This window comes from Coenobita brevimanus, chromosome 93, assembly GCF_032717465.1.
Source record: "Coenobita brevimanus isolate Jiangsu-jjx chromosome 93, ASM3271746v2, whole genome shotgun sequence".
Classification (NCBI taxonomy): Eukaryota; Metazoa; Arthropoda; class Malacostraca; order Decapoda; family Coenobitidae; genus Coenobita; species Coenobita brevimanus.
Window position 1 is genome coordinate 48,304,312 of NC_137046.1, and position 6,000 is coordinate 48,310,311.

Here is a 6,000-nt window from a genome sequence, read left to right on the forward strand (position 1 = left end):
AACTATAAGTGGAATAGTAATCACTGTAGATATATAGCCTATGCATTCAGTAGTCGACCAAACCACTGTGTAGTCACCTCTTACCTGGTACAAACTCTATCTCAATTCCTCTCATCCCGCAACAGACGTAATAATGATAACAATATTATTAATGAGTAGCTGTTCACTATTATTATTATTATTATTATTATCATCATCATCATCATAATCATTCTTATTATTATTATTATTATTATTATTATTATCATCATCATCATAATCATTATTATTATTATTATTATTATTATTATTATTATATTATTATTATTATTATTTTTATTATATTATTTGCCATTGTTAAGAACATAAAAACGTAAGAGTAAAGGTGGGAACAGCTGTGAGCGTAGCCTAATGATCGGTATGTAATAATAACCCTTGTTATTGCCTAGCTTGTAAGCTCTCGCTTGGCAAGTCCATTTGTAGTTCAGTTTAGTAGAGAGGACGTGTGTGTGTGTGTGTGTGTGTGTGTGATAGACTCATGTTGCTTTCACAGTCGCTCGATTCTTCAGGGCCTGCATTTGATTTGTAAGGTTGCATTTATCCAGTCATGTTTAGCACCTGAGTTGTATAATCAACCTGAAAATATTCACAGCTACAGTTCAAGTATAGGTGGGTCAGACGAGTTCAGGAAGCGTTGTTAACGTACCGTATGGAAAACACCAGTTTTTTACATTAGCAAATAGACCAGGCCTTGTTTTATTTATAAGTATTTCGTGCGGATATCTTTTATCTGTTTATTACATTCCTCTCGAAACCCATCAGTCGTACTGGTCGTATCAGCCAATGAACCAGGGTGATCGTAGTCATCTCATGTGATCATCTCCACCTGTGGATGTCAGCCTACACTATATACAGTACTGTCGGGTCACTCAAGTGTATCCTGTCCTGCCACGGATATCCGTTGCTTCTCGCTTCTGTAGTAAACTGTAAGTACTACTGATATTGTTTAGTTATGGTACGTTATTGGTGTTTGCTTGTGACATTGAATGTGTGTGTGTGTGTGTGTGTGTGTGTGTGTGTGTGTGTGTGTGTGAATGTTTACTGTGCCTGTGCTTAACCACGTAGACTCTTTCTTCATAATATCTCCGGGTAGTTCTTGGGGTTTCAGTATTGCCGAACAGAAAACTTTAGTAATTCAAAATTTATCATTATTGAGTAGTTCACGAGAAAAATTAAGTTTTCATTTCACCTGTAACGGGTGTTTTCATTGCAAATATTTCACCTGATTTTTACAGTTGATTTCAAAGTATATTCAACAAACTGTCGTCTTCACTCAAGCAAACCTAAGAGTTATGTATATTGTAGCTGTACCACATGCAGCTGTTCCCTCCTACACACACGTTTGGCCAAATGCTCAACACATTGTTACATCGGTTGTGTAGTTAGAGGAATGCCTGTCAAGTTAAATAATATCAGTATGTGTTTAGATTTTTCTGTATGTCGAAGAGGAAAAGAATTAAAAGATACTGTATATACAAGTTGTTGAAAGGGTTTGCTTTAATGTGCTATAGATTGAAAGGCCAGTATGTTGGTAACATCCTGATTTTCAGCCTGGAAAAGTTGTTACTAAGTACATTATTATTATTATTATTATTATTATTATCATCATCCAATGGCTCGTAACAGCGAGCACATATTAGTTGTATTAGTGTTATTATTGTTATTATTATTACCATTGTTGTCAACAATAGCTTATCACTGTTACAAGTGTCGCCCAAGACAGCCAGTCTCATAGGTTATTCTGGTCACGTATGAAAACCAGATAATTGCAATATTTCACTGTTTCAGTGCCTATCTAACCTTCAGAGCCTAATGTACTTCTTTCGGCCCATAAAATATGGAAGTTTTCGTTCCTGTTCCGTACATAACGTGGAATTTTTGAGTTGATAAAGCATGTTCCTTCCAAATTACGTTTTTCTCTTACTGCATTATATGATTTCATAAGAAATTATTCTTTAATTCATAACCCTTTCAGGTTATTGTGTTGTAGATAAGCAAGTTTGCTTACGAACGGTATATTCTTTTGCATTCTAGTGAAAACTAAAAATAATTTATTAGTAGCCGTTTTGATGTCTTCAAAGCTGTAGGAAAAACAAATTTAGTTCAAAACGTGTTAAGCTATTCCTCGTCATGCAACCCCAGCCTGACTTACAATGTGCAATATAGAACTAAGCCCTCCCCGCCCTCACTGCCTAATAGGGGCGATGGCAGCGGTGGTAGGTACAATACCTCGCGTAGACGGATGAGGAACTGTACTTGGAACTACCTGTACTAATCACTCATTTCTTTGAAGCCGTGGTAAATTTTGTGTGTAACTGATCCAAAGCGACCGCTTGAATTCAAACTGATAGTGAATATTTTGTCATTGAACAGTTATTTGTCACCTGTGCGGGCCCTCATCCTCCACCTCACTCCTTTGTACGGACTTGAAACAGACCAATGTTTTCTGACTTACTCAGGTTAATGCATTATAATCAAAATAAGTAGCAGTGTAGTCATCTCTGTAGTGCCAAATGTCGTTTTAGGCTCTGGTTCCCCTCAGGCAGCCACGCCATATCGTACCCGGGTCGAGAGGAGGAAAAAATGCCTACAACGAATAAAAACTATCGCTATAATTCATTAGTCCAGTCTCGACCTAGGGCAAGACGGTGGGTGCGTCTGACGATCGAGCCAACAGGTAGAGTTAATGCCTTCTGTAAGCTTGTTGCTCAATGAATCATGGAAATACTGGGATATCTCTGTCATTCCCTTGTTCTTCTACCCAAACGCCAACCATTCATTATACATATTATCATGGACGACATTATTGTGCTGCTCAAGTTTGGAACATCCACAGATTTGATTATTTCATACGATCAGTCAACAGTGGATTATTCTTCATAACGTCAGTAACTGTCATTTTCTTCCCTTGATCCTTAATTTAATTATATGGGTTATATCAGTCATAAATTAGGAAAATTTGTTAATCTAGTTTATGACGTCTTCAGAACTTTAGCACTGAGTTCCTGATATGAACTGATATATAAACCTGATTAGAATTCAGAAGATGTACTTAAATGATGTAATAAAAATAAGTAAGTAGGCTAATAACTACTTTTAGGGATCGGATTTATGGATATGCAAGTAGCGCGTCCATCCCTGCGCATTCACTACTTAGGCTAAACTTTGCAAGCTAGAGACAGAGGATCTTTTGTAGTCCCATCAGGTTGAGATGCCGATTCTCTGATGCCACAATGGAGGTGGCATGTGTGTTAATTCCTTCAGTCAGAGGACGTAATGTTTTTATATCATTCTTGCTGCTCCAATTTTATTTGGCTTTGGATAGACTTGGAACTGGAGGGGTTAGATATAGCCCTAAGCAAGTCCGTCACTACTAAAGATAATTCCTGAGTTAAATAAAAAAAAAGAAAAATCTTGTGGCAGCAGAAAGAAATGACAAAAAAACGTCACCGGATTCAAGGGGGTTAAGGGAAAGCTACTTCACTGGCCCCTTTGTGGCTAGTTGTTCCAGTATACGAAAAAAGTCCAGCGTTGTTTTTAAAAATGCTTCTCATCCTACCTCATGTTGTACCACTGCAAAGTTAGTTGTATGTTCAGACTTATATTTGTTATGATGGGAACCGTAGCAGACTAACTGTTCTATAGAAGTGCCAGTACTTGCTCACCGGAAATTCTATTAGGTATAACTAGCACGTCTGTTTAGCCCCTGTTCCTCATCTTTAGTGGTCTTAGAGCGGAACTGAAACTATAACGGACAAGACGGCCATTCTGACACTCAAACTTTTTTCATCCTGCCTACATATCCTGGGTTTCTCTGCCTTTTTCTCTCGTCAGATTGTAGATTCTAGCACCTTCATACAGTTTCTATTCCTTGGTCAGGTGTACTGTAATGATACCGTACTGTGTGATCAGTTCTGTTAAATGTATATAGATATGACTTTGTTTTCATATTTTTCCCGTTATTAAGATGTGCTGTGAGTTACTGAAATAGCATAACTCGGTCATACTTGATTTATTTTCATTCACAGTTGTATATATTTTCCTTTAAGTTTATTAATAAATACGTAACCAGGGAAAGACGCAAGATTTTGTTTTTTTCAGTGCTGTGAGATCTTGAACCGGATAATCTTTCACTGATATGGGTCTAGGAATACTTGAACTATTGTTTCGTGTAGTGGTGATAATACACTCATGCCACTTTTCTCATTTCACATTTTGCTTGTTACGATCAGTTTTGCTATTTCGGAATGGTCATCATACACACTTCAATGCTATTGTATTTGTATTATTCGTTGGTAAATATATGTCCAATAAAGGTGTTTAAAAAAAAAAAATCCGTTTTTTTTTTTTTTCCCCGAGAGGTCATCCGTAAGTTAAATAAAATTGCCTGGCGGGATCTAAGATTAGGTAAGATTCTTTTTATTATTTATATTTTATATATCTTGCTGACCTTAATCAACTGATAATATCTGTGGTCGCCCTTCTAGTGCTGCGATCACCTGCATGTTGCTGTGGTTATTTGTGTGTTGCTGTATTCACCTGTGTGTTGCTGTGGTTATTTGTGTTTTACTGTGGCTGCCTGTGTGTTGTGGTCACTTTGAGTGTAGCTGAGGTTCCCATTTGTTGCTGTTGTTGCCTGTGTGTTACTATGATCTCCAGTGTGTTGCTGTGGTTGCCTGAGGTCACATGTTTATTTATATGGTCATTTGTGTCATACTGGAGTTACTTGTATGTTGCTGGGTTGCTTATGCGTTTGCTGGGGTTACCCATATGTTTTCGTGGTTGCGTGTATGGTATTGGTCTCCTAAGTGATCATTGCGTATCTAGTGATCAACTGTGTATGTTGTAGTTGCTGCTTCTTTTGACTTTGGTCACTTGTGTTTTGCCAGCGATCGCGTGTGTTGCAGAGGTCACCTGTGTGTCTGCTGAGGACCATTCATTTCAGTGTCTGTCCAGTGAGATCCATTCAGGTCTACGTATGGCCATTCAGGTCATGTAGGCCCGCTCAGGGTCATTCAGATCCATTTATGCCCATTTAAGTCCTTTAGATTAATTCAGTCCGTTCACATCCATTTAATCACAGTCATGTCAGTCCAAGTCCGTTGAGGAACACTGAATCCAGTTAGGTCAATTCATGTCCAGTTATGTCCATTCAAGTCCAAATAGCCCCATACAAGTCATTTAGTCTAGGTCTATTCACGTCTTTCACATCCACGCAGGATCAGTCAGTCCAGTTCAGGATATTCCAGGAACACTCAGGTCCGGTTATGTACTTTGGCGATCTTGGCATCTAACCAGGGCAGATTACATCATGTCCAATCTCAACCTTTCGGATCAGTTTCTGGCCATTTTGACCACTCCATGGCAGCCATATTCACACCCAGCTGTGGATCAAGTGATATGGATGATATCAGGTTTTACAGGTCTTTTCAAGTTTCTCCAGATCCAACAGTTCACATAAGTCTATAACATCCATTTAGGCCATGCCTATAAGTGCCTGTGCCCCAAAATCATCTGGGAGGATGCAATAGTTTTTATTAGCTACACTTCAGAACTTGCAGTCTTAGGTGCGATGGTGGGGGACGGTTAGATGAGATAGGATGGTATGGCTGTGGTTGAAGGGCCACGGTGGGGAAAGTGTAAGTGCTGTAGGTTGGTTGGTAGATAAGGCATTCGTTAATGATATTCGCCATTTCAGAGTAGAAATGGGTGGGGTGGGCAGGATAGGCAGGCATGGTGGTGAGTGGTGGGGCATCCTTAGGTAGGTGGCTATTGTGGAGATGGGAATTATACTGTAAATAGGCTAGAATGATATATCATAGTCCTTTCACCTTAGCTGGGCCCATACTTTCGTCCTTTTGCAGCCTACTGTATTTCACACATCTCGGTTAAAAAAAAAAAAAGTTAGACTGCATCCCGCGACCACAGCACTTCCTGGCTAGTATCTCTGAGGGTTAATTT